At 42.2% G+C, this 27587-nt stretch overlaps 1 protein-coding gene and 1 pseudogene across 50 annotated transcripts in view; both read right to left on the bottom strand.

Annotated features, from left to right (window-relative positions):
• ZBTB20 (zinc finger and BTB domain containing 20) overlaps nt 1-27587 on the bottom strand; it is an 809278-nt gene that overhangs the window by 349491 nt on the left and 432200 nt on the right. The window lies entirely within an intron of this gene.
• On the bottom strand, nt 1611-18469 carry LOC146349614 (NADH dehydrogenase [ubiquinone] 1 alpha subcomplex subunit 13 pseudogene; annotated as a pseudogene).

Here is a 27587-nt window from a genome sequence, read left to right as displayed (position 1 = left end):
GTAAGAATTTCACAGATAGATTTGTGAATGAAGATTTTGATTTATTTTGAATGAAGATTTTGATTTATCTCACTTTTTTTTAATGCTTTCTTATCCCACATTGGATTTTGCCCTGGCTATACAGATGGCATTTGCCTGACACAGTCTGGGACATCACACCACTCTAGCGACCAAAGCTGCTTATTATTTATAGGAATAGAGCAGAGAACTTTAAGCACATACATATGGGCAATGCAAGCCTGAGGAAAAGGGCAATTATTTACTGCCAGGCAGTATTTTCAGCTTAAAGCTCATATGATTTAAATAGCCACTTGAGCTGTGCTCTTGCAATTTACCACATCAACAGAACACCTAAATGAAATTACAACCTTCTGATACGCCACTACCTTGTTGTGGCGAAGGGGCTTGTGTGACTCAGTGAAGACATAAGCTATGCCGTGCAAGGCCACCCAAGACGGACAGGTCATGGCGGAGAGTTCTGACAAAATGTGGTCCACTGGAGAAGGAAATGGCAACCCACTCCAGTATTCTTGCCAAGAAAACCCCATGGAATGTATCACAAGGCTAAAAGAGATGACGCCGGAAGATGAGCCCCTCAGGTCGGAAGGTGTCCAATATACTACTGGGGAAGAGCAGAGGGTATTTCCAAGTAGCGCCAGAAAGAGTGAAGTGGCTGGGCCAAAGCCGAAAGGACACTCAGCTGTGGATGTGTCTGGTGCTGAAAAGAAAATCCGATGCTGTAAAGAACAATATTGTTTAGGAACCTGGAATGTCAGATCAATGAATCAAGGTAAGCTGGAGGTGGTCAAACATGAGATGGCAAGATTGAACATCGACATCTTGGGAATCAGAGAACTAAAATGGACAAGCATGGGCGAATTTAATTCAGGCGACCATTATATCTACTACTGTGGGCAAGAATCCCTTAGAAGAAATGGAGTCGCACTCATAGTCAGCAAAAGGGTGGGAAAAGCAGTACTGGGGTACAATCTCAAAAACGATAGAATGATCTCAGTACGAATCCAAGGCAAACCATTCAACATCACAGTAATTCAAGTCTATGCCCCAACCACTGAGGCCGAAGAAGCTGAGGTTGATTGGTTCTATGAAGACCTACAACACCTTCTAGAACTAACTCCAAAAAAAGATGTCCTCTTCATCATAAGGGATTGGAATGCTCAAGTAGGAAGTCAAGAAATCACCGGGATCACAGGCAAGCATGGCCTTGGTGTACAAAATGAAGCAGGACAAAGGCTAATAGAGTTTTGCCAAGAGAACACGCTGATCATAGCAAACACTCTTTTCCAAAAGCACAAGAGGCGACTCTACACATGGACATCACCAGATGGTCAATATCGAAATCAGATTGATTATGTCCTTTGCAGCCAAAGATGGAGAAGCTCCATACAGTCAGTAAAAACAAGACCTGGAGCTGACTGTGGCACAGATCATGAGCTGCTTCTTGCAAAATTTTGGCTTAAATTGAAGAATGTAGGGAAAACCAATAAACCATTCAGGTATGACCTAAATCATATCCCTTATGAATATACAGTGGAGGTGAGGAATAGATTTAAGGGATTAGACCTGATAGACAGAGTGCCTGAGGAACTATGGACAGAGGTCCGTAACACTGTTCAGGAGGCAGCAACGAAATCCATCCCGAAGAAAAAGAAATGCAAGAAAGCAAAGTGGCTGTCTGATGAGGCTTTACAAGTAGCTGAGGAAAGAAGGGAAGTGAAAAGCAAAGGAGAAAGGGGAAGATATATCCAACTGAATGCAGATTCCAGAGAATAGCAAGGAGAGACAAGAAGGCCTTCTTAAATGAACAATGCAAAGAAATCGAGGAAATAATAGAATGGGAAAGACTAGAGATCTTTTCAAGAAAATCGGAGATCTCAAGGGAATGTTTTGTGCAAAGATGGGCATGATAAAGGACAAAGAAGGCAGGGACCTAACAGAAGCAGATGAGATCAGAAGAGGTGGAAAGAATACACAGAAGAACTATACAGGAAAGATCTTACTGTCAGGAGCGCCCTAGTTGAGAAATAGCCAACTCAAGACACAGATGAAAGGATTCTTTTCAAGGCTTTAATCCTTTTACCATTTAATGACTCTTTCAGATGCTAATTCATTCATTCATTTCATTTCATTTCTATACCGCCCAATAGCCGAAGCTCTCTGGGCGGTTCACAGAAACCCTGCTGCCGCTCACACGTAAAACTGGCAACCAAATTTAGCGTTGTCGAGCATGCTCTGCGGGTGCAGGTAAAAGAGCTCGTTGAGCGTGGGGGGCACCCAGCGTGTGGTGTGGAACAGAGACTCACCGACCTGCCAGCCGGGGATGTCCTTCATGATCTTGGCCTCCTCGTCGAGATTTTGACGCAAGATGCGTAGCATCCTGCAGTCATCCTCAGCCATAAGAAGGGGAAAGATGGCCACTCACGTCTCCAGGTCCTCGATGTTCAGGCGCCGCCTCTCTCGGTTCCATGTCACAAGGGAATAATAGCCATAGACGAGGGTCCCAATTCCAATGGCGAACAGGCTATAGCCTGACAGCCCCCGCCGGGGCAAGTTCCTCTTGTAGTCAATGGGCCCGTATCCGCCCGGCGGCAGCATGTCCTGCTTCACCTCCCGGCTCTGGCCACCATCTTGGGAGCGGGCAGCTCGCCAATCACCAGCGACTAAGCAATGAACAGCAGAGTAGCCTATGTTCCGAGTAGGCAGTTGATCCCTGTTTGAAGGAGAATCACTTGAAGACCCTGAACGTATGGGCTAGGGAGAGATCCTCCCTCTTTCCCTTGGGTCCACGGGAGGCGGCCATTGCTTGCGCGCCAAACAGGCGCTACGCCACCTTTCCGCACCCTCCATCGCTCGTCGCTCCCTGCGTCTGCGTCGAGCGTCTAGCAAGCCCCCCTCCCACACTTTGTCACTGCTAGAATCACTATCTATCTCAGGAATGCTGGCAGGAGGAATATCTGCCAGCTGCTGTGCCTGTGAGGGATGAGCTGGCTCCTCTCCCACGGATTCCTGATCCTCCTCAGAATCAGAACTGCTCTGGGGTTCTATCGGCTCAGTTTCCACCCTGACACTTAATGTCCCTGATAGCCATGATAGTGCAGTCACTGAACGTGAGCCGGACATCCTCGAGAGTGAAGTCAAGTGGGCCTTAGGAAGCGTTACTAACAACAAAGCTAGCGGAGATGACAGAATTCCAGCTGAGCTATTTAAAATCCTAAAAGGTTATGCTGTTAAAGTGCTGCACTCAATATGCCAACAAATTTGGAACACTCAACAGTGGCCACAAGACTGGAAAAGGTCAGTTTACATTCCAGTTCCAAAGAAGGGCAACGCCAAAGAGTGTTCAAACTACCGCACAATTGTGCTCATTTCACATGCCAGCAAGGTGATGCTCAAAATCCTACAGGCTAAGGTTCAGCAGCATGTGAACTGAGAACTACCGGAAGTACAAGCGGGGTTTCGAAGAGGCAGAGGAACTAGAGATCAAATCGCCAACATTCACTGCATCATGGAGAAAGCAAGAGAATTCCAGAAAACGTCTGTTTCTGCTTCATTGACTATGCTAAAGCCTTTGATGGTGTGGATCACAACAAACTGTGGCAAATTCTGAAAGAGATGGGAGTACCAGTCAGACCACCTTACCTGTCTCCTGAGAAACCTGTACGAGGGTCAAGAAGCAACAGTAAGAACCGGACATGGAACAACCGAGTGGTTCAAAATTGGGAAAGGAGTATGACAAGGCTGCATATTGTCGCCCTGCTTATTTAACTTATATGCAGTTAATCATGAGAAACGCCGGGTTGGATGAATCACAGGTCAGAGTTAAGATTGCCGGGAGAATTCTCAACAGCCTCCGATATGCAGATGATACCACCCTAATGGCAGAAAGCGAAGAGGACCTCAAGAGCCTCTTGTTGAGGATGAAAGCAGAGAGTGCAAAAGCTGGTTTGAAACTCAACATTAAAAAAATGAAGATCATGGCATCTGGCCCCATCACTTCCTGGCGTACAGAAGGGGAAGAAATGGAAGCAGTGACATATTTTATTTTCTTGGGCTGCAAGATCACCGCAGACGGTGACTGTAGCCATGAAATTAAAAGACGCTTGCTCCTTGGGAGGAAAGCTATAGCAAACCCAGACAGCATAGTTAGCGGAGACATCACCTTGCTGACAAAGGTACGTATAATCAAAGCTATGGTTTTCCCAGTAGCAATGTATGGCTGTGACAGCTGGACTATAAGGAAGGCTGAGAGCTGAAGAATTGATGCCTTCCAACTATGGTGCTGGAGAAGACTCTTACGAGTCCCCTGGACTGCAAGGATGTCAAATCAGTCCATCCTAAAGGAAATCAACCCTGAGTGCTCATTGGAAGGACAGATACTAAGATGAAGCTCAAATATTTTGGCCACCTAATGCGAAGAGAAAACTCCCTGGAAAAGACCCTGATGCTGGGAAAGATTGAAGGCAAAAGGAGAAGGGGACGGCAGAGGATGAGATGGCTAGATAGCATCAGCGATGCAATGAGTATGAATTTGAGCACACTCCAGGAGAGAGCGAAGGACAGGAAGGCTTGGCGTGCTATGGTCCATGGGGTCACGAAGAGTCGGACACGACTTAACGACTGAACAACAACAAACTTTGCTTTGTAATATACACAGCCAGGAGAAATTACTCTATGTGTGGCACGTAAGGCAGAGTTTATCATAAGAACATTCCCCCACCCTTATATGATTAGGCTTCTTGTTTTCTGGATAACACTTCTAATGCCACAAGGTGTGTATGATACCCATGTTTTAGTGAACTTGGAGAAATGTGCCCTGAATCCACTGACACAAACCTTCAGCAATGCAATGCCTCTGTAATTTGCACTGACTTCTGTTTTGCCAGCAGCATAACCCACATTTGAACAGAAACCTACACACATAACAGAAAATCCTAGAACAAGCAGAGAGGAAAATAAAACAAAATAATACATCTGTGAGAGTTTCTTATTAGATGCATTTATTATTGCGTTTTATAGCACCAACCATTAACATTTGAGGATCTCCTAAACACTATGGAAACTCAGAGGAATTTCAAAGGCAGCAAGTAATATAGCATGGAGGGTTCTTCAAAACAATAGCAGAAACTTAAGTTAAAACACACAACAAGCATAAGATTGCATTAAGGAAATAAAAAGAGAAAAATGGTTTTATCTTCAGATAGTTGCCCTAGCTGACTTAGTAGGCAGGTCGGCAGGGTACACCTTACATGGCTACAGAAGATCCATAGCAAAAGCAGTAGTTGTAAGTGAGTAATTAAAGTCTTTCTCTTCCCTCTTGGGAGAAGATAGAGGAGGGCTGCTACCTGGATCAATGAACTGTCCGGTTGGTCAAATTGGGGTGGGTGGTCATGGAGAATTTCTTTCCCAGTTTTGGCAGGGGAGGGGGTGACTTCTGAATTATGTGTGGAGGAAGCTGGGTTTTTCCCCCTGTTTTTTACACTTATATAGTGTGGCAAAGTGGTTCCTTCTATCCCTTCCCCCTGCTCCCATTGGGAGGTGGAAGCAACAAACAAGCTAGCTAGCTACCCACCTGGGTGGGTTGGTCAGACAGGCAGTGGCAACTGAAGATGCTCTATGTAGTCACAACACTGTGCATAGAGCGCAGATGCTCTATGTAGTGTGCTCTTAGGATAAGCCTGCTGGCAGGCAGCCAATCAGAAGCTGACACTACTGTTGCCTGGCTCCTCCTGAAACAATTCAACTTTTAACCACCACCCCAAATTGGCAAAATGCCCTCGCCTAATTCATCCCCTGCAAATGGGGTTGCAAATGGAGGAAAGGCATTTCACATCTCTAAGAGTAGCATAACTTCTGCTAACTTCAGACTTAAGACCCCTAACAAAAGGCTTGGCTGTGTTTTTACAGGAAATATGGCTGTGAAACTGATGTGAAGATATAACCTGATAGAGTAATGGTTCCCTTGTGCATGATGTAAGGGAAAACAAGTCCTTACTTAAAAGTGCAAGACTGGGCTAGAACTAGCCAGTGCAAATCAAAATGTAGGGTGGGAAAAAAATCAAACAATAATTATACACAAGTTTGTCCCTTAGGAATGGAGGCAGTTTAGCCCATGCAGACACAGATTTCCATAGGCTTATATAGAATCATTGAATAATAGAGTCGGAAGGGACCTTGAGGATCATACTGTCCAACCTGCTGCTCAGTGCAGATCTACAATGCAGGATGCAACTACAGCATCCCTGACAGCTGAACCTATTTTGGGGATAGGGTTCAGCACCTTGGATAGCTCCTTTAGAGTTCTGGCTGGTTCTGGCTGAAACCCAGAATGTATCATGGCCCCACCACAATCGGAGCCACCAGCCTCCACTGATGGCCACCCCAACCTCTGCTGAAATATCTCCAGAGAAGAAAAGACCACCACCTCCCAGGGCAGCAGTCTGTTCCATGGTCAAACTGATTATACGGTTAGGAAGTTTATATAATTTCTGTACCTTAAGATGTTAAATATTCCAAAATTCTCTGTGACAACACCGTTTTCCAATGAGAATACATGTACTCATCTCTTAAAATAAATCATCTTAAAACATACATGTCTTTGCCCTAAATTAACTTTGCATGGCATTAACATCAACCATCTTGTGAACAGTCTGGGAGTGCCTGACATTGATGTCAGGTACTCCCAGTGCCTGACTGGTAGCATTTATGTACCTAGATGGATGGTGATCTGATCAATCAGAAAGGGATACCAAGCCACTGAGAGCCACTTGCATGGGTGTTCATAGAAGAGGAAGATAAGAGAAAGAAAATAAATAAAATCTTTATAGAAAAAAAGGAAAAGAAAATAAATGTTTTGCCCAAAAAGAGAGAAAAGATGACCTCCAAAGTGCCAAAAATGCATTATCAATAAATAAATGTTTAAAAACATGCACTATCTCTTTTTGGTACTCTGATGTAAACTAGAAAAATCACTGCCTCTGATAAAGAGCAACTGCTCAAAGCATTTCAGGCACCAACAACAGATACTGGATTTTTTTTATAGTAAGATTTTTTCAGCACTTTGGGGTTTGCCTCTCTTTTGTTTGTTTGTTTATGCCGGTGCTGGTGCCCCCCTTTTTCTTCTTATTTTCTCCCTCCGCCCCCAATGAGAATGTATTGGTGTATACTATAAAGTAGATGGACTGAATATATGGCTCTATAAACAATTTTATCCCTATGTAAAATCTGAAAAAGTACACTTTTTTTGTACATATTATGCAGATTTCCCTTCTGCCCTGCCTATTCTAGGGATTTTGAGGCATGCTGTACTAGAATTAGGAAATACTGTAGAAACCGTAGATCCAAACTATATCTGCAGGTGCAATATACAGTGGGAGGTCTACATCACCAATGTGTTCTCCCCACACACCCTGCTGCAATAAAACTATCCAAGAAATCTTGTAGCGTTTTGTTTTGCTTTGTTTTAATTGTCTGGGCTAACTGGCTACTCAAATGCTGCGGAGAAATTGTACTCCTCAGATAGCTGAACAAAATAGCAACAATAATGGCTGATTTGCTTAGTGAAAATGCAACACAACTAGTCCCTATGCTCAGAAATTACTGGGAAAGGCAGATGTAGCATTTTAAGTTGGATGGAAGTGGTTTGGAGGAACAGACTTTCACTGCATTCCAAGATATTTGTTTTCAGGGCAGTAAATGAGTGTGCAAGCCACTACATGTCCAGCACACTTAAAATGTTACATCTCCCTTCATCCATAAAGAGTACAATCCTAGAAGGTAGAAACTCACAGATCATTATTAAAAAAAACAAACCCAAACCTCTGCAGATTCATACTGGATTATAGGAAATGTGTGCTATATTGTTTCTAATATCTAATGTATATACCTCTTTATGTCAGAGAAGAACCCCTTGAAATCTCTCAGCCTCTCTCATAATTTAAAATGCACTCTTTAGCTGTGCAGGTCAGCATTTCCATAAAAGTAGCATCTGCATGCCAGTTTTTAAAAGTTTACATCAAGAAAAAAATGGTATATGACATTTGAAATTCGTTTATGATTTCTCATAAACTAATTTTATACAATTAGGACATAATCCTCATCAAGAAATATTTGAAGAGCTGTCACATAAACAATGGAGTAAATTTCTGTTATGTTGTTCCAGAACATAAGGTCTGAACCAACAGGTTCAAATTACAAGAAAAGGGATTCTAACAAAACATTAGGAATAACTTCCTGAACTTCCTGGTGGTACAAGCTGTTCAACAGTGGAACAGGCTGCCCTGGAAGGTGGTGGTCTTTCTTTGTTAGAGAATTTTAGGTTAAATGTTTTAAAGCAGAGGCTGGATAGCCATGTAAAAGTTGTAGTAGTAGTGGATTTCCTACATGAGTGGGAAAATAGATGACCTTTGAGGTACTTTCCAATTCTATGATTTGAAGAAGCAGTTGCATTTATAAAGTTTGCAATTAGCTGCTGAGTGACATATATAACATTTGTTACATCACAAAATTATCTTTGATAGATTATTGGATATATAGATATAGGTACACACACACACACACACACACACACACTATACTTTTGAATTTGGGTGCACTGCCTATTCCCAGAATACATTTTGTACTCACCATAGTGTGGAATGATATGAAAAAGCTCATTCAGAAACATTTTCAGGACATGAGGAACTGCCTAATTAGAATTAAGAGTACTGGGAACGTCCATACTTTGTGATAGGTTCCAACATAATGCCTTGTGTGGGCTACTGAACAAATGGGAACAATATTCAAATTCATGGAGGATAAGGCTATATATTACCTCCAGTACTGGAGGCAGTAAGCCTCTGAATACCAGTTGCTGGGGAACATGAACAGGAGGGTGATATTACACTCATGTCCTGTTTGTGGGCTTCCAAATGCAGCTGATGGGAACAAAATGCTGGACTAGATAGGCCTTTAGTCTGATCCAGTCTGAACTCTTTTTGTGTTCATTTTGAAAATGCGTTTCAAAGAAAAAGCATCACTTTTTAATTTACTTAATGAAATTCAATAACACTGCTATGTTCACATATGTATCAGTTTTATGACAAAGCCTATAAATAACTATGATCTTCCAGAAATGCTTAGTTTATTGGAGAAAGGTCATAAGCCAGTGTAGGAGCACATGCTTTACATGCAAAAAGTCCCGGATTCAACCCTGGGCCAATCCACACTTACGTTTTTTTTTCTCGCTTCCAATAAGGTTTCACAGCTTGTCTTTCACACTACGCAGGACATGCCTCTGATTGGGACCGTAATTTCCCACTTCTGTGCTCTCGCTTTCAATGCCCTGATATTCTGGTATTTCCCATTCATGTGCTGTGCTCTTCTGTGTTCATTACCTTATAAGGTCGTAGTCCCCTCCCACACCTGTCCATATACGGCAGTGTTTGGATTTCCCTCCTGTCCAATCACACCTCTAGATGCCCCCATCTGGTCTTTCATCTACTGATAGCATAGGTTCCTTAGCACTGGAAGTTTTATCACCAACCAGCAGAGGGCTAGAGGTGCTGGCTCTTATCTGATCTAGGAAGCTCAGCCAGGTCAGCCCTGGTCAGAATTTTGGATGGGAGACCGCAAGGGAATCAGGCTTCCTGCAATGAGCAGGGGGTTGTTCTCTCCCTTCAAATGACACCCTGTAAGTGATTTTTTTAAATTAAGGTATTAACTTTGAATTTTCAAGTCTTCAGATCTTCATATCTTCAAAGAATAGGCTTTCTCCAGCCTTGTATCCCCGTGCACAAACATAAATTTCTTCACAGGGCAGTCTTTGCAAGCAGCCCCCCGCCCCCCGACCTGAGCATTGGGGAGGGGAGGCAGCATGTGTAAAGGCACTCAGTTGTGATCCTAATTTTTTTTTTTTAAAGCCAAAGCAGGGGATAGAAGGAGGTAAAAGTTAGTGTCATTTGAAGGGAGAGAACAACCCTCTGCTCAGTGCAGGAAGCTTGATTCCCTTGTGGTCTCCCATCCAAAATTCTGACCTGGGCCAACCCTGCTGAGTTTCCAAGACCAGACAAGAGCAGGCACCTCCAGCCATTTCCTTGCTGGTGATAAAGCTTTGAGTGCTGAGGAACCTATGCAATGTAATCTCACAGTCTTTGAAGCGTTGAAGAAGGTAGCAGCCCCCCTGAAACGCGCGTGCTGGGTGCCGTCACCGCTGCCCCTCTTCCTCGCGCTGGCTGCAAAGGGCTGGTGCGGGAAAAAGAGCATCAGCACACACACCCCAGCCTCTCGCCCTGGTCTCCAGCAGGTGGGGGGGGAGAAGAGGATAGGTGCCCCCTTCTTCCCTCCACCCCCACCTGCTACAGTGGTGGCAGCAAGGGACAAGCTCTCACCAGGCTTCAAGCCCCAACAGGATGCTCGCACCATCCCCACACACACACAGAGGCACAGAGGAAGAGAGGGACAGTGGGCGGGGAATCAGCGGAAACAGGGAGTTTCTGCTCCTCCAATGACAGCCGCCGTCTTTAAGAGCAGGAAAACAGCGCAGCTCTCGAGTGTGAACCGAGCTCACACATTCGATCAAGAACCGCAACGGGGAAAATGGATGAATGTGGATAATCACGTTTTAATGCGAATGCATTTAACCCCACAGGACCCCGACTTCATTGCGATGGTGGGCGCAATGTACATCGGCCTCCTGACATATGCAGATAGGGCTGCAAAATACTCCTGTGTGACAGTTACTACCAGTCAGTGTAGGTAATACTGACCTAGATGGACAAATCTTCTGACTGGGTATAACGCAGCTGTTATGTTCCATCTAAGCACATTTTTGTTATATCTTTGGAAGTTAGAAATCAAATTACGTATTCTTTGTCACTGGAAAGCTAAAATTATTGATGGTGAAAAGAAGCAGGAACATTTTGTTAATGCACACAATCGTTTTCTATATATTTGCCAAAGTACAATGCTAAATCACATTACAGTGGAAACAATCTTTAAATTCGCCATTTTGGAAATATTTCCTTAGATATATTTTCTCTACTTTTAATACTTGTACAGTGAACTGAATAATAAAATAGGTTTGGTTTCTTCTGCAATTAGTTTGCCGTCAGCCCCCAATTTTCAGCAGGTTGGCTGGACTATCAGCCCATCTAATACATTCTATACCGATGCGTAGCAGCTTTTCAAGATGTCAAACTGAAATTTTCCCCAGCCTTGCTACTTGTGATCCATTTAACTAGAGATACTGAGGGTTTAACATGGGACATTATACAAGCAAACATGTGTTCGAATACTGGTCTATGATTCCTTTTCCTTGATCACCTATGTCACTATCTTATATATTATTTAAAATGTATATTTAAAAGATTTTCTTATATATTTAAAAGATTTATTCCTTGCCTCGCCAGCTGTGCAACATATGTATATATAAATAAACCTCTGAAGGTTTTAGAGATCTAGGACTGTTCCATTAAAAAAAAAAGAATTAGCAGTTACTCATTTTTTTAATTTGGAAAACTGATACTGCAACTCTACTATACCCTAAGAATTCAACTTTAAAATTCTGAGTTCTATATTTTTCTTCTTAGCAGAATATAATACGATTTTATCCCTGCCTGTTCTACATTGGCAAACCTTTATGTCAGCCTTCCAGAGGTTTTTGGACTATAGCTCCTGTTAGCCCTTCAGCATGTTCAATAGTCAGGGATTATGGGTGTTGTAGTCCAAAACATCTGGAGGACACAAGATTCAGGAAGACATCTTTATATGAATCACTTAGCAACAGGGTTTTAATTCCTTGATCTTTGAATAAATCTGTTTTTAATGAAATAATTTCATAACATTTCTTAATTTTTTTTGGCTATGTCTATCTCAATTTTCACAGTTATTTATTGGGCTTAATATGTTTTTAATGGCCACACTAGAGCTTATAAAATCGACATGTTTAACAGTTTCAAAATGAGTGTGTATTTTTAAAAGATGAAAGCAGTTCTAAGGGGCTGCAAATTTGATTCCAGGAGTGGTGGAGGGGGAAGGGTTGCATAACCCTCTCCCCCATGGTGGTTTTCTTGCTCAAAATTCCCTTCACTAGCTGATTTTCCTCATTTGGGGAAAATATATGGGTAAAAGGTATGAATAGAAGATTATCTCAAAATATCACAAGTGAATTATTCATATCATCTCACAAGGAAAAGGAACAGAAGGGGGAGAGTTACATTTTTTTAATCCTCCAGTGCAAAAAAACATGGAACTCCGATCCATAAACAAACTACTTTTTCCCTTTTCCCAGAGGTTGCTTTTATAGAAGCATTTTCTTTTACTATGCATTCACTGGAGAGTTTCTTTTCTGCTTGGCTGGGCAATCAGGTATTCAGAGCATAATGTAAATGCTCAGAAACACAGGCATGAAAAGTTGCCAGACAAAGAATCCAAGTGAAGGATTAACATTTCCCTTCTTCCAGACCCCCTCAAGCAGCACACTCTTGTCTCTTGACAAGCACCTTGTTAGCTACTGCCAAGGCTGACACCCACTGGTGACAGCAAGAAAGCCCACCATTGCAAGCTAAAGCGAACCTAAACAGTATTGATTGGTCTCTCACTAGCAATGAACATAAAGCTTTCTCAGCTCCACAAAAACTGCTAAAATCTTCGGTCCCTAGTGTGGTAACAAAACCAAAACAAATATACTGTATATTTCCTGCTTTACTTCAGAAGCACCACCACCAGCAGCCACATAGCAACTTCTGTATCCTCACCACTCACCACCACGGTAGTTCCTGTTCCAAGCGATGACGAAGGATCTGCTCTCCCTCTTGAGAGTGACAAGGCTTGGCTGCCTCGGCTGCCTCAGCTTTTTGAGTTCACAGGGATCCACAGGGAGTGCCGAGGCAGAGAACGTAGGGAGGAGAGAGGTGGGAAGGAAAATCACTGGAGCCTCTTAATGATCAGACTTCCACTAACTAAGAGGAAACGTCTTATAAATAAACAGAAAAAACAAAACAAAACAAAAATCCATCCCGTCCTGCCAGAGGAATGTACATTATTGCCTCTTGATGGAGCATTTTACACAACACCACAGAAGCAGCCATGCCTCTTGAAACTGCTTCCCTGAAATTTAAAGAGAAAGGGAGAGAGAAAAGAACTATAAAAACAAACATTGTTGGGAGGCTCACAGTTCCCAAGTTGAAAATAAACTTTCAAGTTCAACAGCGTAGCAGCTGACTAACTAAATGTCTTCAGCACTAATAAGCACTTAATCAATGGATATATCTGAGCTCTGCTGGTAATATATTTGCAAGCCCCCAACAAATTTGGAAGACTCAACAGTGGCCACAAGACTGGAAAAGGTCAGTTTACATTCCAATTCCAAAGAAGAGCAATGCCAAAGAGTGTTCAAACTACCACACAATTGCACTCATTTCACATGCCAGCAAGGTGATGCTCAATATCCTACAAGCTAGGCTTCAGCAGTATGCGAACCGAGAACTACTGGAAGTACCAGCTGGGTTTCGAAGAGGCAGAGGAACTAGACATCAAATCACCAACATTCGCTGGATCATGGAGAAAGCAAGAGAATTCCAGAAAAACATCTATTTCTGCGTCATTGACTACGCTAAAGCCTTTGATGGTGTGGATCACCACAAACTCTGGCAAATTCTGAAAGAGATGGGGGTACCAGACCACCTTACTTGTCTCCTGAGAAACCTGTACGAGGGTCAAGAAGCAACAGTAAGAACCAGACATGGAACAACCGACTGGTTCAAAATTGGGGAAGGAGTACGACAAGGCTGCATATTGTCGCCCTGCTTATTTAACTTATATGCAGAGTACATCATGAGAAACGCCGGGCTGGATGAATCACAGGTCGGAATTAGGATTGCCGGGAGAATTATCAACCTCCTCAGAGGGGCCAGGGAACTATCAGAGGTACTAGAGTGCACGCTCGGTCAAATCACAGACTACAATGTGAAATTGGTTTGGTGATCTCTATATAGTCCTCTTAGATAAACTCTTGCCTATACAATGCATAGCATTCAACAGTTCTAGTGTACCAGTTATTCAGTCACAGTCCAGAACTGAGTGATCACTGGAGTAAGCAAGGGCAATGCAAGCTGGCCTTAGCAGAGTTGTATGGGAGGTATCAAATTGTGCATGGGAGATGTACAGTAAGCAGGGAGACAAGACTCTGGAGAATTCAGGGCAGCCTTCCAGATATTTTGGACTTCAATTCCCATCTGTCCCAGACAGCATGGGCAATGGTCAGGAATGTTGGGAGTTGTAGCCCAAAACCTCCGGAGGGCACCAGGTTGGGGGGAAGGCCGATGGAGGGCAACACTGAAAGGTGCTGGTGGGGGGTAGATCTCATAATGGGGACAACAGGGCCCAGGCACCTTACTCCCTGTTCCACTTTGCTGGCAGAAGGAACTGCTGGTTTTAACTCTCCTGCTCTGGAGCACCACCTCTGTGCATGACAGGAGGGTATACTACGGTTTTCAAGCCCAGCAAGATCAGCTGACCCGAGGAACTCACTGGGCCCTACCTGGCCATATATAATTGCTGTCTCTGGCCTGGCTCCTCAGTCTGAGCAATGTGTCAGTGTAGGCTAAGGTGCAACAGACCCCCTGCAGCATTATTGGCTTGTCTATTGTCAGCCAGCCCTAACAAACGCTATGCTTGCCCAAAACAAAAACCACTCCAACTTACAATTGCCACATTGGAGCAGACAAGAATAGTACTTTTTCTGTGAAAATTACATATTTAAATAGAGCCTGCCAACTTTAAATGTATGTGGCTGCCATGTACTTCCTTCAATGTTAGCTGCATTATAGGTTCAGATGTATCAATAGAGATAGGAAAGGCCTGATCAGAGTGAAATTTCCATACACCTAAAGTTAAAAGCCTGGTGAAAACTGCCTTAGCAGGTTCAGATCAGTTACAGAAGCTGATTTAGCAAAGCATGTTTAAGCCTGAAACTGATGGTCTTAAAACCAAATTGAAAAAGAATTGTAAGATTTCTTCATAAATAGTATAAACATAACAATACCAGAAGCATAATATATGATGAGTCGTGATAATGGAAAATCTTACTCCAACTGATCCTGCCAGACTAATTGATTAATTGTAGCTGTGACCATTTGGTTTATGTATACTGTACACCAAGTATTTATGCATGTGTAACGTGAGTTCAAAATCTTTCAACCTCCCAGATTGTAATGACCATGCTAACCCAAGGTCAGTCTATCAGGCTGTTATCCAAACTGTCTGTGTAGAATAGGAGAGGCCTGTCAAACTTCTTAAACTTGATTTTTCACCCAAACGAATGCAACAGCAATTGTGAATTATCAATTGTTTGGACATGGAGACATCACTGAAACAACATACAAACATACAGAAGACTTCTTCAAACCAAATTTTCTCAAAAAGTGGAAACTCCTTTGCTGAGGAAAAGGGAAGAAAAATGGATCCAGACCTGTTTTACATAGGTCATGATGAGGCCTGTACCTCAGCCACACTTAGCTTCATCAACCCATCCTCCTGACCTTAGAAAACAAGAATGGGTCAGGGACTATAAATATGAACAGTGTACCATTTTTATCATTATCACCACCACCATCATCATACTTCAAAGTGATTTACAGTCATTAATGGATCAAGAGATAGATCAATAACACTATCCAACCTTATATCAGAGAGGAAATACAGGCAAATGACACTTACTCAGTGACAAAAATCACTGTGTGGTGAAGTGGAAAAAAATTCTTAACCTGCTTTATTTAGTTAGTGTTATTGATTCAATATGCTGCTTTACCCATATTGCTGCAAGGAACAGACTTTGGAGAATTAAGGCACTGAGTTTTCGTCACACTTTATTTGATACTACCTTTATCAAGTTACAGTTAGTCTTGACATGTCCCACTAAAATCAGTGGAAAAAGTGAGTTGTGCCTATAACAAGTGCTTTTAATGGGGAATTGGCATAATTAACTTTAGCTGGGCTGGGGTCATTATGTAAGATCATTATGTGATCTTGGGAGGCAATTTCTATACAGTACATGTGAACATCTCTCTTACTTCACTGAAATAAAAACTGAAGATGAATCTTGAAGATATGTTCCTCAAACAGCACTGAAGAGAACAGTAAGTAAAACTCTAAAGAGGCAAAACTGAGTTTCAGGAGAAAAAATTCACCTCAGAACACAAAGAAAGAGCCGACATCACCTCAGGAAAGTTCACATTAGGATAAGTGGATTTTGAAATTACAATGCCTATAATAATAGATATGTATGGGTGTAAATATAATATCATTTGGCCTTCTGTGTATAATACACATAAATACTACAAAATTAAATTAACAGCTTTGACATTCTGATTATTTACCATCATAGAGCTTGTATAAACAGAAGGAGGAATATCAAGTACTGAGATACCAGCAGTTACTGGGTCAACCAGTCTTTAAAAGAATGGAAGCATATTTTTTTTTTTAGTTATCTAGGCTTCAGTGCCTAACTTTGTTGTTCAGTCGTTAAGTCGTGTCTGACTCTTCGTGACCCCATGGACCATAGCACGCCAGGCCTTCCTGTCCTCCACTCTCTCCCGGAGTGTGCTCAAGTTCATATTCATTGCATCGGTGATGCTATCTAGCCATCTCATCCTCTGCCGTCCCCTTCTCCTTTTGCCTTCAATCTTTCCCAGCATCAGGGTCTTTTCCAGTGACTTTTCTCTTCGCATTAAGTGGCCAAAATATTGGAGCTTCAGCTTCAGTATCTGTCCTTCCAATGAGCAGTCAGGGTTGATTTCCTTTAGGATTGACTGATTTGACCTCCCATGGTTTAACTAATGTATTGTTTATGCTTGACCCCCTTTTGTTCTTAAGGTGTTCAACTAGATTAACATCATACTAACAAGGCAACATATATTCCATTTAAAACTATATTATTCTAAATACCTGACGCTGAAGGAAAGGTTTTCCTAAGTTAAAAGCTTCCTTCTGGTATTTTAAGACAAATTGGCTCCAAAATAGCATTGTTATAATTGCCTTGTTTTTCTTATTCTTTGGGACCAACACAATAACGGAAGCTGTGTTCCTAAGCACATATAGACATTGGTAGGAGCATATGAACCTGAGCACACTCCGGGAGAGTGCGCAGGACAGGAAGGCCTGGTGTGCTATGGTCCATGGGGTCACGAAGAGTCGGACACAACTGAACGACTGAACAACAACAACAGGAGCAGATATATTAGCACACAGCCAGGAAGTGTAACCAGAAGCACTCATGGAAGGGGTACTTTATGCTGCTGTGTTCAGGCAATGATAACTTGACCTCTTGTACCAATTCTACTAGTACAACTGAACATGCAGTGACTGGAATAGTCGTCTCCCCATCCAAACGTGGTATACAGTTGGGAGCACTTAGAATCAGAGTACTAGTTACACAGTGACAATCTCCCATAGACATGTTCAGTGAGAATTAACCTTACTTGGAAACTGTAAGCAATGGGACTTATTTCCAAGTAAATGAGTTGTAGATGCAGTTGCCAGACAACACTGTCCTTGTGTACGCAGAGAACAGAAATTAATAAAGTGCAGACTTCCCTTAAGGAAACCTGTGGAGCTTCCCAAGAGAACTAAAAAAAAAAGGACCTAAAAGACATACCTTGTAGCTCCTCTTTGGAATTTCAGCAGGCTAAAAAGGTAATATAAATTATGCTATTTCTTCTACTATCACCTCTGTTGCCGTGGCCACAGGTCCAAATCACAAAACAATGAGAGACAGGAGGGCAATCACATTCCTCCAACGTTCTGACATTTCCCATTTGTGCCCTTCTTCAAAGTTTTAATTTGATAAAGTTGCTTTGCAGCTTGTCTCTTAACACATCACACGTAACTAGGGATGCAGGATCTCATACTGATTTTCTCTTGGTGGCGTCGCTAAATATTTCATCTGCTTTTCAAACAGCAGGCAGCTTTAGAAGGCCCTATATTCCTCCCCCTCTCCCCGGCATCACTTGCGCACTGTTTCTGAGGATTTGTTCTTCAACATTAGACCAGTTTGTTCATATCTAATGAAGGAATAGTAAACAGCTAGCCACACCAAGTAATTTAAGTTCCTGTGATATTTCCTGGGACATTAGTTATTGGCCCAGTTTGCACATCACACGTTCCAAAACATTCACATGGTTCAATTCTGGCTTATCAGGGGAGAGGTCCTGGTTGGCAGGTCAGGGAAAACAACCTAAGGACAGACCTTCTCTGGGTTGTTTAGCTGCTCCTGGTTGCAGCAGGACGGATTGGACAGCATGTGCCAGCATACACAATAACTCAGGCTTTTTTTGGAAATTCTGTGAACCTGCAAACTGGAATTTTGTGACAGTTAAAATAAATGCCTGTGAAATGTATGTGTGCATGTAGGGCTATAGAAGGGATTTCTTACCATAAAGGGTCTGCTGGACCTCTCAGCGGCATTCAATCCCATCGACGATGGTATTCTTCTGGGACACCTCACTGGGATGGGGCTTGGAGGTAGTGTTTTACAGTGGCTCCATTCCTTCCTAGGGGGACGAACTCAGACAGTGGTGTTGGGGGATGCCTGTTCAAATCCATGGCCGTTAGCTTGTGGGGTCCCTCAGGGTTCTGTTCTATCCCCAATGCTATTTAATATCTACATGAATCCGCTGGGAGAGGCTGTCCAAAGTTTTGGAGTTCGATGCCACCAATATGCTGATGACACCCAGCTCTACTACTCCTTTCCACCAGATTCCAAGGAAGCTGTTTCTGTCCTTAACCAGTGTTTGGCATCAGTTATGGACTGGATGAGGGAGAACAAATTGAAACTTAATCCAGACAAGACAGAGGTGCTCCTGGTCAGTCAAAAGGCAGATCAGGGAATAGGGATTCAGCCTGTGTTGGATGGGGTTGCACTCAGATTCGCAGTTTGGGGGTGCTCCTGGATTCAGCCCTAAACCTAGATGCTCAGGTTTCAGCGGTGGCCAGGAGTGCTTTTGCTCAGTTAAAAGTAGTGCGCCAACTGCACCTGTTCCTGGAGATGTCTGATCTGGTCATGGTGACACATGCCTTAGTTACATCCCATTTGGGTTACTGCAACACGCTCTACGTGGGGCTGCCTATAAAAAGTGTTCGGAAACTGCAGCTGGTCCAAAGAGCTGCTGCCAGACTGTTGACTGGGGCTGGCTACAGGAAGCATACAACTCCCTTGTTAAAACAGCTTCACTGGCTTCTAGTCTGTTTCCGAGCACAATTCGAAGTGCTGGCTATGACCTATAAAGCCCTATACGGCTCTGATCCAGGTTATCTGAAAGACCACAACCTCCCTTATGAATGTGCCCGTGTCCTGAAATCTTCTCTCAGTTAATGAAATTAATTATTAATTTATTAAAACATTAATTAATTATTAATGTCCCTTCTTCTCTCAGTCCCTTCTCTCAGTCCCACCACTGTCACAGGCACGTTTGGTGGGAACCTGGGAGAGGGCCTTCTCAGTGGCTGCCCCACGGCTGTGGAACGCTCTTCCCAGGGAGGCTAGGATGGCTTTCTCCTTGATGTGTTTCCGGAGGCAGGCTAAAACACTCTTATTCCAGCAGGCCTTTGGGACATAGTTGAAACCTGGGGGTAAGCTACTAAAATGCTGTTTTAATGTTTTAATATAATTTTAACTGTATTGTTGTTTAATTATATTTTAACTTTTGTATATTTTCATATGTTTTAATTGTATATGTTTTAATGTTTGTAAGCCACCTTGTGTCCCAGTACTGGGAAAAAGGCAGGATATAGATATAATAATAACAACAATAACAATAACTTTATATATGGTCAATATTCCTTTTCTTCTTCAATTTCAAACTGTAGTAATTTAGGGCCCATAATTTAGGAATAATTGCTGTTAGTGTTTGTTTTTACATATGTTTCTTCAATATAATCTAATCCTTTTATAGTGAGAAGAATATAGGGATGTACGAAAGTCACTTACCTTTTCGAAGGTGACATTCGCGGTGGGGGGGAGGCGCTCCATCCCTCCCCCCGAAATTCTCTCTGGCTGGCTCCGCTCTGCAGAGTTTCTGCAGAACCGCCAGCCGGGGCCGACCACAGCCGGACATCTGGCCGCTGGGCAGCCTGCAGGGACACAAATGGCGGCTACCATAGCCGCCACCATTTGCATCCCTGTATTTTGCCATGATAGGCTATGTAAATATTTACGTAGCCTATCACGGCAACCCCCCCAAAAAAAACAGTGAATGCAAATGGCAGCTACGGTGGCTGCCATTTGTGTTCCTTTTTTTTTTTTTTTGCCATGATAGGTTACGTAAATATTTATCTAGGCTATCACGGAAAAAAAAAAGGAACGCAAATGGTGGCCACCGTAGCCGCCGCCATTTGCGTTCCCTTTTTTTTGCTGTGATAGGCTACGTAAATACTTACGCAGCCTATCATGGCTTCCGCAGGGACGCAAATGGCATCCCTGTGTTAGCCGTGATAGGCTGCGTAAGTATTTATGTAGCCTATCACGGCTATAGTGATGAACAGTAGTAGTGTTCTACAAACAGTAGTGATGTTCACTATGAACAGTAGTGATGTTCGTAGTGATGCGAACAGCACTGGGTAAGTGTCCCGTTTTGCGTGCCTTTCGCACGGGGGGGGCGGGGGGCTTCGTTCCGCCATGGATTTCTGGGGGCCGAATGCACTGGCATTCGGCCTCACCGAGATCCGTGGCGGAATTCTCTGACATTCCTAGAAGAATAGCCTTCTGAATCACATATTGTCCTGACATTCCTGGAGACTGGGGATCAGTTCTGTGCTCTGCAGTTCTCCACTGCCCTCAAGGAAGTCTCTTGGAATTACCATCCTGAAGCTAGTTATTCTGAAGCGAGTGTCACTTTTTGAATAGGATTACTCAGAATAAAAAGACTGACAAAGAGAGCTCAATGCTGTATGTCCTCCAGGTCCTGGTTTACAAAATGAGACCCAGTTCCCTTCCTCACATGATTGCTGTGAGTATATATTAGCCATGGGACATTAATAGTCAGAGACAATAGTGATTGCAGGCCTGCAAGTAAACTAGGTAGAAAATTCTGCCCTCTATAACCTGCTCACCTTTAAAAAAAAATACTGTTAATTGTTTAATATTTGTGCTGCCTGCAGCATAATGAATTCATCCTTAATGTTTATGATACCTGACAGATATCTGCCCTATTAAACTAGGAATTGATAATCATTTGTCCTGTACATACAGTACTGTGCAAAAGTCTTAGGCCACCACCAGCTTTGTTTTAGCAAAGTTTTAATGACCATCCATAACTATTTTTCGGTCTCTCTATTAAGATACAAACAGAAAATACAGGAAATATGTACAGGCAAAAGTCAGTATTTAGTGGGACCTCCCTTGGCTCTAAGCACATCTTGAACTCTTTTGGGGAGACTGTCCTGAAGTTTTCTGAAGTAATCTTCTGGTACATTTTACCAAGCTTCTTTCAGCACTTCCCAGAGTTCTTCTTTAGATGTAGGTTGTCTTTTATTTCTTTTTCTGTCCAGGTGATCCCACATTGCCTCTATAATATTCAGATCTGGACTCTGTGGAGGCCAGTCCATGACTGTCAGTGTTTTATCAGCTGTTTTATCAGCTGTTTTCCTCCCTAAATATGATTTCACTGCATTAGCAGTGTGCTTGGGATCGTTATCATGCTGAAAAATGAAACCATTCCCAGCTTTCCAGAAGGAATGGCATGATGAATTAAAACCTGTCTGTACTTTTCAGCATTCATGATCCCATTAATACGGACAAGATCGCCAACACCATTAGCAGAAATGCAGCCCCAAACCAGGACAGACCCTCCACCATGTTTCACCGAAGGCCGCAAGCACTCATTCATCCATCTCTCTCCAACTCTTCTTACATATTGTCGGTGATTGGACTCCAAAATTTCAAACTTGGATTCATCACTCCATAATACTCTTTTCCACTGATCCTCATTCCAATATTTGTGAGCTTTAGTATATCTTAGCCTTTTCACCCTGTTCCCCTTCCGCAAAAGTGGTTTCCTGGCTGCTACCCTTCCACGAAGACCATTCCTGGCCAGGCGCCTGCTGTTACTCTAGTGTAAGGGGAGGTCACACTAAATACTTGCCACTTTAGCCTATGGAAGCTGTTTTCTTTTTGTTTGTTTTTTCTATTGTTGAATACTGCATACAAATTTCCTGTATTTTCTGGTTGTATTCTAATGAAGAGACTGAGAAATAATTCTATATGGTCATTATACCATCGCTAAAACAACAAATCTAATGGTGGCCTAAGACTTTTGCACAGTACTGTATATGCAATGCACTGACTGTGCTTATGTTTTAAGCTGTGGTGCAAATTCTACTACATGAGAACTTTTCATGATCTGCCCATAATTTACTCTTCCCAAAGAAAGTATCTTCCTATGCAAAAGGCCAGAAGTTCCACATATGTTCATTTCACACAAAATGGTCACCATGCAGGGGGTGCTTGAAACTACACCCACATGGTAGCTGCTCTGTGCTGCACATTGTTCCTCTAACATGCGGACTGGCACCACACCATGGATAATCTTCACAACAGCGCAAACCATTCCTATAACTAATTTGCAATGACATGGAGGCAACAATGTGGTGAGAGACAATACAGCCTCTAATCAAGGGCACTGTTTGGATCAGGGATGGACAACCTTGGAGGGATCAGGAGGCCCCCAGAACCAACTGGGGGCTGAAGCCCCAGCAGAAATTGCCACCAAATGTGGATAGCAATTCAGTGGTGGAAGAAAAAAAGTTGCACTTTCACTTTAAAATAAGGTGTGTGGGGAGTACACACCTTATTTTAATGTAAAATTATGCTCCTGGATGCCCCGGGGATCATGATTTTGCATTAAAACAAGGTGTGAGCCCCCCAGGCACTTTATTTTAAAGTGAAATGAAGCTTTTTCCTTGCTGCCGAAATTTGGCAGCAACACAGCAGTGGCAATTGGGGGGGGGGGCTGCAAAAAAGGAAGGGGCTGCATGTAGTTCACAGGCTGTATGCTTCCTATATCTGGCTAGGAGTACCCCCAACTTCTGAAGTGAGGTAGGTGATAAGAAGAAACAGGGCCTTCTCATTTGCTGTCCATCAATTCTGGAATACCTTCCTCAGTCTCTGTCGACCTCCTGCTGTGATATCTTTTAAAAAGAATTTAAAGATGCTGCTTTTTCTTGCTGTTTTTAACGTGATTTTATGCTACTGTTGATTTGATTTTGTAAAATCTGATTTTTGATGCCAATTGTGCTATTTGTAGCAGTTTTTAATGGTTTGTTGTAATTTTTATTCTTATTTTATATGTTGTGAGCCACCCCATGAACCTTTTTGGTTGTGGTGGCATATAAATAAACAAATACTTTAGGTAAACTGCTGTACATGAATTGCTGGCATGTCACATGGACCAGCTGGCACCTGGAGGCAATTTTGTAGGAAGAAAAGAAGCTGCCTTATACCAGTTCAGACTATTTTTCCATCTAGCTCAGTACTGTCTACTCTGCCTGGCAGATGCTTTCCAGGGTCTAAGACAGAGCCTTCACATCATTTCCCACCTTCAACCTTTTAAGTGGAGATGCTTCTTTGCATGCAAAGGCACGTGCTCTACAACTGCTCCCCTGAAAGGGGTCTTAACCTCGTCCAAAAATAATACAAAATTTTGTAGCAATTGGGAACATAGCAGACTTAAACACCCCACACTGCACTGATTCACAGAAGTTCTACATTTTTATTACAGTAAACTTTCTTTTTTCACCTCACACAGCTTAATGACAGCCACTGTTACCACACCTAGAGGCCACAGCAAACTTTCATAGTAACCACAGGGGAAAAGCCATTAGTGGATAGAATTATTAGGAAGTTATGGATTCCTAGTTACATGTTAATCATAGAAATTTACGTCTGCCCTGTCTACTACCTTTAAACGTAATTTAACAATCTGCAACATCAAGAATTTGCCGGTAAGCGTACTTTTCTTTTGTCTAAACAGAATTTAACAATTTGCAACATCAAGAATTTGCCGGTAAGCGTACTTTTCTTTTGTCTAAACAGAATTTAACGATCTGCAACATCAAGAATTTGCCGGTAAGCGTACTTTTCTTTTGTCTTCCAATATAACCTACTAAAACAAAACAGCTAGGGATAAGTTTATACATGCTGCATATGTTAACCGCCCAGATAAAGAAACAGGCCTTTAAAATATAGAGAGGGAAAGCATAGAAGAAATATTGTAAATATATTTAGTTAGAACCATGGTTAGCACTAAGATGAATTAAACTGTGCATTTCATAAACACTTTCATCCTCAGTGAGCCATGCTCCCCTTTTTGGTGACTCTTTGCAGTCCTTTGCAAATGGAATGTAAAATGGTTCATAGGACATGGTGCTACATCCAACTACATGCAAGTGGATGTCTGGTCATGTAACAAAATGTTCCATTCCCTTCCTCCCCTGCAACCCCAAATCTGCTCTGGAGGTTCCCTACTAAATAGATTTGGGGGGCAAGGATGGGGCTGCTGGGGTGAGATTGGGAATCTGTTCCGCCAGCAGTGTCTATTCTGCTCGCAGATAGACACCACTGTATACAACCCTGGTCTGAAAGCACATGATGGAGCCATATTGCAGGCATAGGTCTGTTCAGTGCCTGGATAGGAAATCACCTGGAAACCTATGCATGCCACTTTGGGTACCATGACAGAAGGAAAGCAGGATATTAATGTTAAATCTAACTAATTAAATAAAGGAAATACTACTCTTCATGTAAAACCTAAAGCTAGGGAAAAGGGAGAAGAAAATAAAATACAAAATGTTACGATGTCCCTGGATTCCATTCCCCAAAGCCTTGTATTTATAAAACTGGGTCATTTACTCAAGAGGCACCAGTCATGTTTTGGAATAGGCAAACAAACAATTTTCATTCTATTGTACTCTTGTATTTGAAACCAACTTTTCTGCTGTGACCCTCTATACTTACCCTGTCTGTTCCTTTAACCAGCAACATGCCTTTTCAATCTGCCTTCCTGGGGTCTGCATTTGATTACAGCATTCACGTTCTATTTAGATTCTTTTGTACCATGCCCTGTGGTGCTAGTACGAAAGGTGTTATTTATAAAATGTAATTCTGTTGTATTGCAATTTGGATTCAAAGAGGACAAGTAATATAAAATACTTAGTTTATTTAATAATTCCTTGGATTTATTAAATCAGGATCTTTACAAGATTAGTGCTGGGAGGTAGGAGGAGGTTATTAACTAATAAGCAGGCTTCAGGCAGCCCCCACTCCTCTACAAAAAATACATTATTTAAACAATTTCTCTTTCGAGAACCAAGATGTGCACTGAGCTCAAAATTCTTTCTCTGTTTTTAAAAAAGGTATTACGGACAATCATTTGTTAAGAAGTCTTGAGCTTGTAATAGCGACAAAAGGTGCAAAGGTGACCTGCAATCATTAAATGTTTTCCTTATACTGGTATACAAGAAAAAACCAGCATGGACTATCATGTGTGAAGACCATGTGTGTCCACTGTAACAAGCAGTAGTTTAGACCCCCATAGGAAAAATGACACGTACGAAGCAGCACAATTTCTTCCTTGTTGCAAGTAAAGGTGTTTAGGATTAACTCTTACATTACTTCAATGTAACGTTCTTTCAAATAAGCATACTTGGGCCAGCTTGCCCAATTCCATTTCTGCTTGACCTTCTGCAGCAGTTCAAGTAGGGCCATCCATCCACCAGACCTCCACAGACCAATCTATGCAATCCAGATCACAGTATGTCTCCAAAACAGGGTATCTAATCAACCTTTGTAACTCCCAAATATAGCAGTCTCCCTGACCTAAATTAGGAGCAAAACCCATCTCTAAGTCCTGCCACGGGAAATTTTACCAGGCACACCAGCTGTGAACTTACATGAATGCTGAGACCCTTATGTCAGAGTCTCAAGAGCTGCTGTGCTGACAACAACTTATAGAATCAGGTCAACAGCTCATATCAAAAGGAAGTGGAAGTGTTTTCAAGTTAACTTGCTTTGAAAATCAGTGTATCTAAAGAATTACGAATAAAAAGAGTTCAAACCTAAAAAGCAGCGATTGTGTATAGACTGAAGAGCATGGATCTCCATTACTCTTTATTTTCTCTCTCATGCTTGTGAAGTTTTTTCTTCTACCTTTCAATACAAATTTATCTCTGATCCTAAATCAAACATCTAAACCATTTTGACCAAGAAAGTTTTGACTATTTGAAATGAAGTGAGCCTCAAACGTGGACTACTGATGATAGAGTTTGTTAATCTGCCAGCAGCACAGGGTCTTTTTGCAGTTGATAAATATAGAATTTCAATTTGGTTTAAACACCTTTATTCATTTTTCTTGCTATGTCCATTTCTACTCAAGTGGAACAAAGCAGGAATAACGGAGGACGGAGATGTTATTTCAAATATTTGGGATGATCCAAGCTCCAGTATGGGGTCAGACCTTCTTAAAATAATTCTGGACTACCACGAATAGTTAACAATAATTGGCAGTGAAATTATCATTGATGTTGTACATCATTTTGGGTGTTACTGTGGCAGAGAATGCAACTCATGACTTTTTTAAAAATGTAAAGAATATTAGCCTAGATCCAAAAAAGCATGCAAGCTACATTATAACTTGTTGGTGTTTTGTTTTTGTTTTTAATTGGGGAAGATTCAAAACACACACGCACACAAACACAGTCAAGGGGTAAAAAGAAGGGAAACTATAGCTGGGGGAGTGATGTACCTCCATGTACCTCAATGGGGCTGTCAGATCTTGCCCCATATTCATCTCTCATTACAGTCTTTATCTTCAGTGGAAGCTAAACTGGAGTCTACAAGACGGTGTATAAGTACACTGTAGATTATTTAGTTTAGGAGGCAGAGCAAGTGTGAGAGAATGAAATCTGGCCTTTTAAATTATTGATGATTAGAATCTTTTTGGGCATGAATTCCAGAAAATTAAACATCCATCTTAGTCTGGAATAAGACAAAATGTTCTGTGTTGCCAACAAAAGTTCATGCCAAAATAAACTGTTTAGTCACTAAATACTTATCACACATTAGGCTAAAATTGACCCTATTATTTTTGCAAAGCAAGTAATTGCACAGCATGAAAGCTTGTGGGGAATGATTCTTTACACTGTCTATAGGAGCTGTGCTTGGCAGGTTCAAAAGGTGCTAATAAGCCAGAAATTTCTTCAGGGGATGAGGGACTGAACCAGCCACCCCAGACATGGAGGCTGGCTGAGACATCACACACGCATACCCCAAAATAGCTCAAGCAAGCAAGCAAGCAAGCATCACTCCACCAGTAGGGTTTCCCTGGGCTACCAAGCAGCATTGCCCCTATTTGAATAGCTGTGGTATCCAGGCCTGCGCCAGACACTGAGAATAGCTTTGTTTTATTGTTGCTGTACTGTGGGAGATGTTTCAACAGAAGGGGAAAGAGTTTCATGGCAGGGCAGGAGTTCTCAAACCTTGCCATTGCTTAGCAAACCTTCTTCAGACAATTAAAAAAAATTGCTTTGGCCAAAGCAAGTGT

Source organism: Heloderma suspectum, chromosome 3 (assembly GCF_057233095.1).
Source record: "Heloderma suspectum isolate Gila_16-S chromosome 3, 16-S_ref, whole genome shotgun sequence".
In the NCBI taxonomy this organism is placed as follows: Eukaryota; Metazoa; Chordata; class Lepidosauria; order Squamata; family Helodermatidae; genus Heloderma; species Heloderma suspectum.
The sequence above is the reverse complement of the archived record's forward strand: the minus strand, read 5'-3'. Positions and strand labels throughout refer to the sequence as shown.